The sequence below is a fragment of the Heteronotia binoei genome, chromosome 10, assembly GCF_032191835.1.
Source record: "Heteronotia binoei isolate CCM8104 ecotype False Entrance Well chromosome 10, APGP_CSIRO_Hbin_v1, whole genome shotgun sequence".
NCBI lineage: Eukaryota > Metazoa > Chordata > Lepidosauria > Squamata > Gekkonidae > Heteronotia > Heteronotia binoei.
Window position 1 is genome coordinate 80,504,879 of NC_083232.1, and position 14,892 is coordinate 80,519,770.

The following is a 14,892-nucleotide window of genomic DNA, read 5'->3' on the forward strand; positions in this document are numbered from 1 at the left end:
ATATAGATGTTAAACAGCATCGGGGAGAGAACTGTTCCCTGGGGCACCCCACAATCCAGTGTGCGCCTCCGGGACCGCTCGCTCCCGATAGCCACCCTCTGTCCCCGACCTAGGAGAAAGGAGGAAAGCCATTGCAAGGCCAACCCCTCGACCCCAATGTCGGCGAGGCGGCGCGTCAGTAGCCGATGGTCGACTGTATCAAATGCAGCCGACAGATCTAACAGCATCAGTACCGCAACGCCGCCCCGATCCAGTTGCCGTTGGAGGTCATCCACTAAGGCGACCAGCACCGTCTCCGTCCCATGGCTCTGATGTTGTTTCAGATCCATCAGATTCAATCGCTGTTTCTTCTCTCACTGCAGGAATAGGAGAATGCAGCCTGTGCAGGATGGTTGCTGAAGGTGGATACAATGACCCCAATGAGGGTAATGTTACAAACTTGCATTCCTGGGGCTTGCAAAATTGTCACCCTATTTCTCCATACATTCCAGAGATGCCATGTAGGGATATGAAGGCTGCTGCATAAGCGGTTGGAGCTGAGAACATAGAACCATGGTCATTTGCTCTGGATCAGATTTATGTAGAACCTGGCCAGTATCCCTATTACCATCAGAGACAGAAACAGGTGGAGATCTTGGACCCAGAGATGGAGTCCTGGGCTTCTCCTGTAGGGCTGGTGAATATTGGGAGGAGTGAAGATGGGAGCATTCTGGTGGGGAGCTGACTGATACTTTTCATTTGTCTTGTCTTTAGCCTTCTTAGCTGAAGGCTCAGAAGAGGCACGATGACACTGTTATAGAGCCTTGTGCAGATCAGAAGCTGTCTAACCCATCATCAGTAGATACTATGTGTTGAGGTGCAGGTGCAAAAGCATCTGAGTATAGCAGGAATGTCCAGCTTAACAATGGTGGAAATAAGATTCAAAGGTGGCAGTGTTGGCTGAGGTTCAAAAGCTATTCATACATATGAGAAACTTGTAATTACTATTTTAAAACAGCTTTGTTAAGAGAAACAGTAGTAAGAATGAACTGTTCTTACACTTTTTAAGAAGACATTTCAAGAACAGATGAGCTTGTATGGTGTTTGAAGTTATAAAATAACGAGTTAGCCAAGAATGTGCGCTCTTATCGTGGGACAATTGAGCTATTGTTAGGAAATGATGTTAAAATCCAATGAATAGTGGAAGTTGAACCGATCAAAGGGCTCTTTGCCTCTTTGTTACTTTTGGGGTAACAAACTTTTATGGACTCATGTAATTTCTCTCCTTTAATTATCTATGTACCAATGATGGATAGATGGCATAATGTTTTATTGATTTAGTCAATGTTAACTGCAATAGTTATACTTTAATAAAAGCTTATAATGGAAGCAAAATTGACTTGTGTACTATACATTGTGTATTAAAATGAATTTAAAATGCTACTGAAATGTACCTCTGGCTAGGAGTTAACTGATCTGATATAGGAAAGCTAACAAAAGGCCTAAGGCTTCTTTAGGGCGTGGCTATACCTCAGGGTTTCCCAAACTTTTCTTTCCTGTGGCCCGGTTATTTTTACACTTCTCCTTCGTGACCCACTAAAATTTGGGGGTGGAGTCAGGAGACTTTGGGGGTGGAGCCAGGGACTATGTCATTTCCTGTGGTGTCAAGGGCCAAGTGATGTCACTTCCAGAATGTTCACCAGTGGGGCCAGGGCTCTAGAAGCCTTCCCACTGTTGCTTTCCCCCCTCCCAGCACCAAGAATACAGACAGAGCATCACTTGCATGGAAAGAAAGAAAGAAGGGGGGAGCAAAGAAAAAAAAGCCTTCCTCACCATCAGATGACCCAGCCAGCAAAAATTCTGCCCAGGGGTCGTTTGATACAAAAAAAAAAAAAAACAGCTACTGGAATGCCCACTCCCTGCCCCTCCTGGCTGAAAAAAACACGCACACCCTTCTTTGCCGCCCAGGCCTCCCGGGGAAATCTCCCCAAAAAAACATACTGCAAGGCACAGGAAAGCTCATACCTTGAAGAACTCTTCATGGGTATAAAGTGCCAGTGGATCCCAGCTTTTCTCTCAAACACTGGGAGGGAGGAAGGAAGGAAGCCAAAGACGGGGGAAGGAAGGAAGCCAAATGGAGAGCAGGCTTTGCAGCCTGTGTCAGTCTTCAAGGCTAGCTTTTCTCTGCACAACAGAGAGATGGGGGAAGGAAGGAAGCAGAACAGAAGTCACGCTTTGCTGGGGGCGGGGCTAGCTTTGGCTTTTCTTGTGACCCGGTAGTGAGGCTTCTGTGGCCTGGTAGCGGGTCACGACCCTGCAAATGGAAAACACTGCTATACCTGAATCAGGCCTGGCCTGAGTCATCTGGAACATCTGGCACAGTAGGAATGCACTCTACAGAGTACCGCCTCTGCAACACAGATGCAGAATGGCTGAGATCCGAGCCCCTGATTATACGTATGATCAAACGGATTTTTTTTTAAAAGAGAGTCTGCATATGTATATTGAAGATCTGGGCATGGCACCAAATGCCTACATATCCCTGCCTTGTTTTCACACACAAAAATCCTGATAGGTAAATACCATCCATTATCAGATGTAAATATGTATGCTATGCTTGTGTCAAATTGTAGGCAGGGATGGAGGCTAGTATATCATGATCACACAGCTCATAATGTGTTTAGTGTGTACATGGCCACTGTAAGGCAGGGTTGTCGGCTACTGGCGTCCTGGTAGGAGATTGGGTGCGTATGTGTGAGGATAAGTTCTTTGGTATTGTGCCAAACTGTGATGTGTACTCAAAAAAAATAAATGTCATATCAGGGTGACAATCTAGAATTCAATCCTAATGAGAGTTGCCTGGATACAATATCACTTCCAGCCTCATGCCAGAAGTGATGTTGTATGTTGACATGATGCCAAAGACCCTTCCTCCCATTGGCTAGATTAGGAGGCGGCCCCTCTACACTGTGGGGTGGGAGAAGGGGGTAAAATTCTAGGTCCCTGGTCTCCTTAGGGGACCATGGAGTCAGGCAAGTGATATGATTGGTTGGCTCTGGGTGATATGAAGCAGAAGGCTACCAGAAGGAATCTTTGTCTGAGGGCCAGTGGTGGATCTTTGTACCCCTGAGTATGTACAGTTTATCAAATATGTGGTGGTGGTGTAAAGTGCTATCAAGTCACAAATAACTTATGGAGACTCCATAGGGTTTTCAAGGCAAGAGACTAATGGAGGTGGTTTGCCATTGCCTGCCTCTGGGTAGCAACCCAGATTTCCTTGGCAGTTTCCCATCTCAATATTAAACAGGGCCAATCCTGTTTAGCTTCCAAGATCTGACAAGATAGGGTCATCCAGATCAGGGCAACAAATATGTACATAGACCTAGAGCATTCAACTTTTAATCTTTCCAGAGATGTATTCCATTTATGTCCTTGAACAGCAACATAACCACTGATAAGGTTTCTGAAGTATTTGCAACAATTCTCCTACCTGAACAGAATATACTATGTTATGTCTTAAGTACCAAAAATAGATGGCCCTCCAGGTCATCATTATAATTTACAGCCAAACTCAAATGCAATCCAACAAAATGCCACACTGACCTCTCTTTTAAGAGCTAGCACAACTGAAATTTCAGCTGACTTTTTTTAAATGTCTGCAAAGCCCAGGAGTTTTATAGCTTTTCCTGGCCTGGCTTGTTAAGGATTGTTGAGAAGGGCAAGTGAAGTTTAATTGTGGGAAACTAATTTTCTTAAGCCTTTCATTAGCAAGAACAATTAGGCAAAAAAGAAAGTGATAGATGAGACTTCAAAGTAGACTGGAACATCAACATCCTACAGTTAAGTATCCTGCTCTAATTGTACAGCTGGTTCCACTACGCTATGCTAGCTCTTCTGATTACTCATTTATGTTATTTTTTTTGTGGACCAAAAACAAAAGGCTGTATTGGCAAGGAACTACAGCAATAGATATATGCCCTGTTCAATATTTCAAAGTTAAGCACTGTTGCCAAATGATAAATGTCTCTCCTCCATGGTCCTGTTTACATTGTGACGCTTCTGGTGAGCAGACCAATGAAAAGTGAACCTTATTCTTCCTATTGTCTTGACTGAGCCAAAAGGTATTATTCCCTATCATGACCATAGATCAAGGCCTCAGACGGTTGTTGTGAAGCTCAACGGCCTCTCAGAGGGAGATAATAAAATAATGGGACATTTCTCCTTTCCCCTGAACCTCTTCTAGATTTTTCTAAACCGACAAACACCTAAAAGCACATTGAGAGATCATGATGCCACAGGTTCTTCCTTTTCTTGTGGCCATCTTGGGTGTTAGAATGCACTTGCTTACAAAACCAGCTTTGTCAATAAAAGCAACTAAATACTGAATGAGGTTAACCACCAACACAGTTTTCCCTCATTAAATAAGAAACACTGAAAGATGTTTGTTCATCAGCCTTACTATTATGAACGTGAGTCATATAACCCTGCATGGTTAGTAATAAAAGTTAAGTGCAGTTCTCTTTAAAAGAGGGCAAATGCTACCGACAGGGAATCTTTCAGATAAACATCTGTCTTATTTCAAAACACGCAATAACAATGCTAGCATATTCTTAACTACAAAGCAGCACATGGCATTTCAAAGTTATGGCTGAGCCCAAAGAAAATAGCCTGCCTACTCAAGGCAATTGCTGTTCCTCAGTTGAAGGACCTTTTGATTAATCTTTATACTATCCTTGATATTAGGATCTAAGCATAAAAACTGTGGTTATCAGAGACTTAACAGCCATCTGTGTAGATCCAAATGGGCAGCCAAAGTGTCTGAGGAAGTGTGTGTGCACACAAAAGCTCACACCTTGAATAAAACTTTGTTGGTCTTAAAGGTGCCATTGAAGTAAAAATTCAATCATCTATTTATATATTTCCCCCACCCCCTCCTCCAAGAAGTGACACAAGTAGCCCTTCCTTCCTATTTTATCACCACCACAATCCTGTAAGGCAGGTTAGTCCAAGTAACTGACATCAGGTCATCCAGTGATCTTCATGAAAGTGTGCAGAGTTGATCCTAGGCTTCTCAGATCTTAAATCATGACTGGAACCAGTACACTACGGTATGCTAGTTAACATTAATTGCAAGCCAGGCAAGAGTGGCCATGGACATCAGCCTGCAAGCCCATGTACAAATGGCATATCGACACAGCACAGTCCACAGAATGCCTTTTGTTGGGACTAACCAAGTGACACATAACAGTATGTGAGCTTTTGAGTTCACCAGGCAGGATGTTACAAAAAGAAAAAGGAAATTTCCTCAGGACATGTCGGCACTCAAGACCAGAGAAAGCTTTGTGGGAGCAGAGAACTCGGGGAACTGGTGAGTGGTAGCAACCTATAGGAAAAGAGATCCCCCAAGTTCAAAAAGAGGGTTTGGTGAGGAAGGGGTTTCCCAGAAGGGGCGGGGCACCTTGGGTGACTCAGCTCTTTTTCGGTCATTTGCTGTCTTGAAGCAAATGATGGTGGGGTAGGGTGAGGAACCTCATGGCAATTACACAGCCCCCTTTCCCCCTTTTACTGTAGTATGTTTTCTCCTTTTATTTTGTATTCCCTTCACTCAGGGCTTCTTTTGTAGAAAAAGCCCTGCAGGAACTCATTTGCATATTAGGCCATGCCCCCCACACCAAGCTAGCTGGAACTATGTTCCTTTGTTTCTGCTAGAAAAAAAAGCCCTACTTTCGCTTATTCTCTATTTCACCTCAATAGGAACCCAAAACAGTTTACAATGTTCTCCCCTTCTCCATTTCATCCTCACAATAACAGCACTTTGTACATTAGGCTGAGTGTGCGAGACCAGCTCAAGGTCACCCAGTGAGAAGGCATGGTTTAATCCTGGGTCTCCCAGATCCAAGTTCAGCGGTCTGACCACTACACCATGCTGGCTTCTATAAACTGTCTTTTTGTATTTTGTAGCCCGGTGGGGATGCATAAATGTGAAGGAGAAAAAGCAGACGGCTAAAATAAACAAACATGCCATGCAGACCACTCCAGATCTGATTCAAGCACAGACTACTGCAGAGGTGGTGAGATACGCTAGAACCAAAGCATCTTCGATGCACAGCACCCATCAACCCACATCTCCTTACTTCTTCCACCCTTCTTAATGGGCTGCTGCTTGCAGGGAAAGACAGAAACCCCAAACAAATCTACATTACCTAAACTTTTCTCAGAGATACAGGGGTGGCAGCAGTGCATATTTATGGTAACATGTCGTTTGAGGCCTTCAATTGACATATGGTCATACACACAAGCTGTTTATTTAACACTCAGATCCAGGGGCAGTCTTAACCAAAGGCCAATGGGGGCAGCTGCCCTGGGCTGTATACTGGGGAGGCCCAACAGTCCTCAACCCTGCCTCCACTCCTGACGGAGAGAAGAAACCAGCTCAACACCGTTGGTTGCTGTATGTGCTTGGTCTGGGCTAGGACAGCTTGCTCAGTGGCTGCTTGGGAAGCTGGCATCTGGTGGCAGCAGCAGTTCCCACTCATCCCTCATGGGGTGACAGCCACCCCTTGCTTGGACCCTGCAAGTAGTGAGTAGGAGCACCAGGAGGTCTGCAAGGGATAGCAGTAGGCTTGCCAATCCCCAGGTCCCAGTGGGAGTTCTTCCACTTTCCCAGGCTCCTTCCTGCCCCCAGTCAGCTGGTTGGCGGGGGGGGAAAGCCCCGCCCCTAAAGCCACCATGTGACCTCCTACCTCCGGAGACTTCAGTCTCCAGTTGTTAAGGCTTCCTCTTGGGATGGTGTGTCTGTGTTACTTTGAAGAAGTTGGCTGCAACTCGTGAGTAGAGATGCCAATCTCTCGCTTCAGAGTTGCCAGAAACGGGAGGGGGAGGGAGAGAGAAGGAAGGAAATGTCTTCTGGGCACTTCATTATTCCCTATGTGGAGATTGATTCTCATAGGGTATAATGAAGAATTGATCTGGCAGTATCGGGGCTCTGGGGGGGGGGGCTGTTATTTGAGGTAGAGCCACCAAATTTTAAGTATAGCATCTAGTGCCTCTCCCCAAAATACCCCCCAAGTTGCAAAACGATTGGACCAGGGGGTCCAATTCTATGAGCCCCAAAAGAAGGTGTCCCTATCCTTCATTATTTCCTGTGGAAGGAAGGCGTTTAAAAAGGTGTGCTGTCCCTTTAAATGTGATGGTCAGAACTCCCTTGGAGTTCAATTATGCTTATCACACCCTTGCTCCTGGCTCCACCCCCAAATTCCCCAGATATTACTTGAATTGGTCTTGGCAACCCTAGAGCCAGTTTGGTGTAGTGGTTAAGTGTGCGGACTCTTATCTGGGAGAACCGGGTTTGATTTCCCACTCCTCCACTTGCACCTGCTGGAATGGCCTTGGGTCAGCCATAGCTCTCGGTGAGTTGTCCTTGAAAGGGCAGCTGCTATGAGAGCCCTCTCCAGCCCCACCCACCTCACAGGGTGTCTGTTGTGGGGGAGGAAGGTAAAGGAGATTGTGAGCCGCTCTGAGACTCTTTGGAGTGGAGGGCGGGATATAAATCCAATATCATCTTCTTCTTCTTCTTCTTCTTCTTCTTCTTCTTCTTCTTCTTCTTCTTCTAGATAGCAGTGATTCTAGGGCCCTGTATTTGCCCAGAAATCATTACGAACACCCCGGTCTGGTCATGTGATTCATGTACAAAAGTTTTATCTACATAAAAGACTGGCATGGCTGCCAAACAGCACAAAGACAGGTTGCTTACCTGTAACTGTAGATCTTCGAGTGGTCATCCGTGCATTGACACTCATGAGATAGAGCGCCTGCGCCGATCCCTGAATCGGTATCAAAAAGCCCAGGATTTTTTTGCGCTCGGCACCAGCAGGCATGCGCAGGCGTCCCAGTACACATGCTCGCCGGCGACAGCGCGAAGATCCTGCCAGTTCCTTCCTGACCACTGGAAGCTCCTACTAGAGGGAGACCATCAGCAGTGGGGAAGGAGGGCGGGTAGTGTGAATGCACAGATGACCACTCGAAGATCTACAGTTACAGGTAAGCAACCTGTCTATCTTCTTCGTGGTCTCTGTGCTTCACACTCATGGGAGATTAGCAAGCAAGACATACCTGGAGGCGGGAAGATGGTCAACCAGAAGAGACAGCTTGCAGCACCCAGACGAGTCCTCTGCTGAGCATGCACATCCAGAGCATAGTGCTTCATGAAAGCATGCAGAGAGGATCAGGTGGAAGCCTTGCAAACGTCCGTCAGGGAAACGCCTTTCAGGAACACCACTGACATTGACATCGCTCTTGTAGAGTGTCCGAGAATAGGCCCAGGCAACGGCTTCTTTGCCAACAAGTAGCACAGTTTAATAGTCTCAGTGAGCCACTTTGAAAGCCACTGTGATGAAATTCTGGAGCCAAACTTAGGAGCAGCATAAGAAACAAAAAAATGCTGGTCCTTACGAAAACTCTTGGAGCGACTTAAACAAAATAAGGCATGCTTAACGTCCAAAGCATGCCACCTACGTTCCTCATCCGAGGAAGGTGCAGGATAAAAAGTAGGCAACCAAACTTCTAACTTAAGGTAAAACTGAGAAACCACCTTGGGGAGAAAAGAAATCTCAGGAGCTAACGACACTCCAGACTCCTGAAAAACTAGATATGGGTAGTCACAACGCATAGCCGTGAGCTCCCTTGCACGGCGTGCCGATGTGATTGCTACCAAAAAAGCAGTCTTCCAAGATACAAGCTGTAATGAAATGTGGCCATTGGCTCGAAGGGACGCCGAGTCAACCTGTCCAACACTAACGTCAAGTCCCACAACTGTGGGGGTGATCTCAATGGAGGATGAAGCCTAAGCAAACCCTTCAAAAACCTTTTAGAATGAGGGTGTGCAAAAACTGAATGCCCCTCAACCAGGTCATGGAACACAGATATTGCTGCCAAATAAACTTTAACCGATGAAAAAGCAAGGCCAGCATCCACCAGAGATAACAAAAATTCAAAAATCAGTGATAGTCCCACCCGTTGGGGTGAGACTGCAGGATCAACTAAAAACTGAAGAAATTTCCACCACTTCCTATCATAGGAAGCACGGGTAGACAACTTCCTGCTGTTTAGGAAGACGTGTTGGACTCTGCTGGAGAACTCACAAGGTCGATGAACCACGCTTTCAGCTTCAGGTGAGGCACGTTGTGATGGAATACATGACTGTCCTGAGCCAACAGAAGGTCCGGTTCTGCCGGAAACTGGTAGAAGACCCCCCTCGCCAGTTGAAGCAAGATCAGGAAACAGTTCTGCTGAGGCCACCATGGTGTCACCAGGATGCAGCATGGTCTCTCTCTTGCGATCTTCTTGACAACTCTTGTCAGCAGTGGCAAAGGTGGGAACAGATATAGGAACTGACCTTCCCACAGGAACAACAGACCGTCTCCCAACGACTCTCGATCCGTGCCCCCTCTGGAACAAAACAGAGGACACTTCCAGTTTCTGGCTGTGGCAAACACATCCACCTGAGGGTACCCCCAGAGCTGAAACACAGGTTGAAGGAAGCGCCACTGTATCTCCCACTCGTGCGGGGAAGCTGCACCCCTGCTCAAGGAGTCCGCTTGCAGATTGAGCACCTCTGGGAGGTGCGCAGCCTTCACAAAGATGTCGTGCTCCAGGCACTTCGACCACAGTTCGAGTGCCAGTGCACAGAGCTGTCGAGAAACTGTCCTGCCCTGCCTGTTGATATAACATAGGGCAGTTGCATTGTCTGTTAGCAGGGCAACAACCTTCCCCGCCACCATGGGGCGGAAGGACCAAAGAGCAAAATGAACTGCCAGCAGTTCCAGGTAATTTATATGACAGTGAGTCAATTGCGAAGGCCAAGAGCCCCCCACACACAGAGAGTCCATGTGAGCCCCCCATCCCCACAAAGGCGCATCTGTTGTGATCGTCACTGTTGTTGCAGGTAGGTGGAAGGGAGCTCCCTGACAAATGTTGTCCTTTGATTTCCACCACTGCAGTGTTCAGAGTGTCACAGATGGAATTACAAACCTCTTCTGAGGTGAGTCTCTTAAGGGTCGAAACTGTCGAAGAAACCACAGTTGCAGGCCTCTCATCCTCAATTTCACAAAGAGCAGCACGCTTATAGTCGCCGCCATCATCCCCAGCATCCGCTGCAGCTGTTGCGCCGTGCCCCACTTCTGACTCTGTAAAAGATTGACAAGCTTGATGATGTCCATCGCTCTCTGCTGAGGCAGAAAGGCGCAGTGAAGGTTCGTATCCAACAAAGCCCCTATGAACTGAACTGTCCGTGATGGAGTAAAATGTGACTTTTCTATGTTGACCTGGAGACCTAAGGTGTGAAGAAGACGAAGAGTGGTGACAATATGGCTGGACAAATTTTCTTTTGACTCCGCCACAAGGAGCCAATCGTCGATGTATGGAAAGACGACTATCCCTTGAAGCCAGAGATGAGCAGCCACAACACTCATCATCTTGGTGAACACCCGAGGTGCAGTGGACAGACCAAACGGAAGGGCTTTGAACTGGAAGTGCTGGGAACCTACTGCAAACCGAAGGAAATGCCTGTAAGCAGGATGGATGCTGACGTGGAAGTAGGCATCCTTGAGGTCCAGCATTACCATCCAGTCCCCTTGGTTGATGAGGGAAAGAATTGTTTGCAGAGTGGACATTCTGAACTTCTGGTACACAATAAACTTGTTCAGATTCTGAAGGTCCATGATTGGTCTCAGACCCCCATCCCGTTAGGGAACCAGGAAATAACGAGAGTAGAAGCCTCCCGTTCTGGCCTCCACCGGGACCATTCTATGGCTTGTTTCTGTAGGAGGTTGCTCACCTCTGCCAGCAGAGGTGGAGAAGGGGGTGTGGTGATTATCATGGATTGGCTTCGGGTGGGTGAACAGGAATTCAGCACCAGCCTCTTGGACACGGTACATGTGGTCCAATCTCCTTGAAGACACAGGTGTAGAAGCCGGCTTCGCTCAGGGCTCCTTCACCGCCTGTAAGATGACCTTTGTAACAGGCAAGGCAACTGCCGTAGACGTGTCCCGCTGCATGATGTCGAATATGGTATCATCTACGACTGGTTACGGTTGTGTCACTGGGAGGGAGAGGGAGAGTGCCATCCTCTTCACCAGGTCCCCATACGACTTCAGATCCTCCAATGTGGGAAGATCCTCAGCAGTATGCGACACTGGCGAAGGCTCCAAAGCCCTGTCCGGATGGTCAGTACCGACCTCAGAGTCTGATGATGAAGAATCCCTCCTCAAAGAGTGTTCTGAAAGTACCGGCGTTGACGCTCTCATAGGTGACCGAATCGACACCGACAACCGAACCCGGACTTCCTCCACCATCACGCCGCATCTTTCAGGCGGGATGGACACCGATGCCGATGGACGATGCCTAGAGTGCTGAGAAATCCTCAACATATGAGATGCCTCAGACTGTTGGTCCCAATCAGCAAATTCACGAAGGGGATACCATTGGTACGGGGGTATGGATAGGCGTAGGGAGAAGGCCACTGGCACTGATCCCACGGTGGAAGCGGTGGGAAATGACGAGCTATGGTGGTTGGTTCCAGCTCTCTCCGTCCCCTCGTCTGATCCAGCGGTGCCAACGGCTCCATCGGTGCCGAAACTTCTACCTCCAAGACAGAGCCGCTCTCACTTCAAAGACGCGATCCTGATGAGTGGGAACGTTAAGTCAAGTCGATCTCGTGCTCCAATGCCGACAGACGCAACTGCTGCGAAGCACTGCCTCTTAACACCGAAGGGCTCTGACATGGAGACGCCAAAATCTTCCTGTGTGGAGCAGCCTGCATTGATGCCGAAGCGTCGTGAGAAGGAGAAGGAGTGCAGGACAATCTTTTCTTCCGCTTCTCCTTGGATTTTGCCTTCTTCGGTAAGGATGATCAGGTCCCTGAGTCATCCCGATGCTTCTTAGCCGGGGTGTCCACAGACTCTTCAGAGGGCCGTTTTGTGGAATGCCCTCGCTCGACTGGCATATCCGTCTGAATCGGCTATGTATCGACCGATGTGACCATCAGGGCTGCGGCTTCTCCCATCGGTACCAACGGGCCCGATGCCATCTTTGAAGGACGAAGTGCCGATTCCACCAACGCAGCCGAAAGTCTCGCTGCAGACAAGAATCTACGCGGTGTCCCTTGCCCAAACACAGGAGACAGAGGGAGTGGCCATCAGGAGGGGCAATCTTTTTTCCACAGGAATGGCACCTCTTAAAAAAAACCCAACGCCTTTCCATAGACGCCAGAAAAAAACCACACAGGAACAACTCTGAGGGGAAAAAAGGGCCCCAAAGGGCAAAGTCCAACAATTTTTTAAAAAAAAAACAGCACTAACTATCTTAACAACTAACTAACTAACTACACTAAGAAAACAACAAACGGGCTATATACAACTAGGAGAAATAATCCAAAGATTACTTTACCAACCGGGGACATGAAAGGAGATCCTCATTTTATGTTAGAATCCTTGTAAGCTGCCCTGAGCCCGCTTCGGTGGGGTAGGACAGGATATAAAGTAAATAAATAAATAAAGGAACTAGCAGGATCCTCGCGCTGGCACCGGCGAGCATGCGTACTTAGACGCCTGCGCATGCCCGCTGGTGCCAAGCACAAAAAAATCCCGGGCTTTTTAGGTACCGATTTGGGGATTGGCGCAGGCGCTCTATCCCATGAGTGTGAAGCACAGAGACCACAAAGAAGATCTCACCATTTTTAGTTTCTATGAAGAAACTGGTTCAATATTTAACAAGGTGCCAACCAAGATAATGTCAACTGAGATGTGAATCAGCAACATTTAAAAGCACAGCGGACTGCATAGTAATCTCACCTCCAGCCTCTACAGCTGTAAACTTGGTTAACCTCATTTTACCGACAGCAAGGTGCATGACAGTTCCCTAACACTGAATTAGATAGGAACACCTTAGAAAATATAAGCAGCAGGTTGGATCCAGTGTGGCGTATCTGCGAGTATAAGGATTTCTGTAACTTTCTCGGCTTTCCCCTCCCAAATGCTCACTGAAATTTCCTATTGGATTCCCTTCTCTCCCAGAAGAGATTTTCAGGGGGAGGGGCATTTTATGCTGCTATGGGAGGGGGGAGCTGAGTAAGTCATGTTTCATGTGCTTCATTTGATCCAACTCAATATTTTAATCAAGGCAGGGTGTTTTAAATATGGCAACATATGGCTTTTTAGTACCTTATTACATCTAGTGCATCTAAGCAAATGCAACCTAACTGCAGGTTTTTAAAAAATAGTTGTTAGATTGCCCATTCTTTCAAAAAGACAGATTCACCAACTTTGCACTTTTAAGGAAGTTTTACCCATTTAATATTTTACGAGGAAGCAATGTATCATACCTTTTAAATTATACATCTTGGAAGATGTTTTTTTTTTAAGTGCATTCTAGTGCAATAGTGGCTAGTTGTGAATTTCTACAGAAGGAAGAACTGAATTGTAGCGTAAATGCTGATTTTGAAATATAAACACCTAAACTGTCAGGCATATCTTCTCCTTGACTGTGACTGACAATTAAGACTGCAGATACAACCTTATCTTGTTAACTGAAGTAATTATCCTGTGGCTCTCTCCTGAAGCAGTAGCTTTGAGTTTGTAAGCCTTAGTACAACACATCAGACGTGTTCTTTGTGGGCAGAAGACTCAATACAGCAAGCCAACCCGCTTTGGGAGGAGTGTGGCTTGTTTGCAAAGGAATCTACTCTACAGTGAGTGAACAATACACTTCCCGCTAAGCGCAAATGAAGCTCTAGGTCTGGAAGAAAAACAAGACTATGAAACAACAGAGATGTTAAAGTCCAACCTGATGTTGGACATCAACTGAAGGGGGTGCAACAGCACTTCTGCAAAATGCCTATTAATACTCACATTTTCATCTTGCCTCCAAGATACATAGCTCTTTTCCCATTTTCCCCTCAAAATCACCCTCCTAGGCAAAGCAGGCTGAGATAGGGTAGGATCCAACCAGCTTTTCTGCCTCCAAAAAGACTATGTTGGAGGCCAGGGGACCTGCTTGTGTAGCACAAATTGGGATGGGACTGTAGTAAGGAGGAGAGTTGGGTGAGGTCGAGTGAAAAAGTTGGCTGGATCCAGCCCAGAGCATGAAGTTGCAAGTGACCCCAAAAGCTTCATACATGAGTGTGGATTTGAATGTAGGACTTCTGCACTGCATTGGTTCAGCTTGGGTATCTATCTAAATAAAGGATTCTGTTTGTCTTTTATGGGCCTGGACAGGAATTTGTTTTCTAGGTGGGAAGTCAATACAGAGATACAACATGAGATTCAAGCTCATGTATTCTCTCTCTCCCCCAACACACACCCTTTCCCTTTACTTCTTACTACTACTGGTATGGATAATATTTCTACCACTATGGGAAAATTCAGCAATCACTCCATTAAAAAAACAAACAAACTACAGTACAACTGAGCATACTGAATGTTTGTAACCAGATGGTGCTATATAGCCCTTTCATTCAAACCAGTTCACTAACTCTGCACTTAAAGGAAGTTGCAACCATTCAATATGTCACAAGAAGGGAATAATTCACCATGATTTTTGAATTATTGGAATACAACATGCAAGGCTATGCCATGTTTATCAACATACAGTCCACTCTCCCAACCACAGTGTCAAGTGGTACAGCTTAGAAAAAGGTCATTTTCCTACATATTTGAATCAGTTTAAATGGAACAAGCATATCTGACAGCACAGTGTTCTATGCTTGATGTTAAGCCTAGGGTGAGCACCAATTTCCAGGGAATATGACATATACTAAATTTTAATATTAGCATATGATGCATGAGGTTATTATATCAAAGTGTTTTGACACATACCTGAAGAGAATGGAAACCACAGAACTCATCAGACTTTTATGTC

General features: G+C 46.4%; 1 protein-coding gene across 1 annotated transcript in view; it reads right to left on the minus strand.

The window, feature by feature from the left end:
• The window catches only part of LOC132577939 (engulfment and cell motility protein 1-like), a 262,139-nt gene that overhangs the window by 73,257 nt on the left and 173,990 nt on the right, over positions 1-14,892 (minus strand). The window lies entirely within an intron of this gene.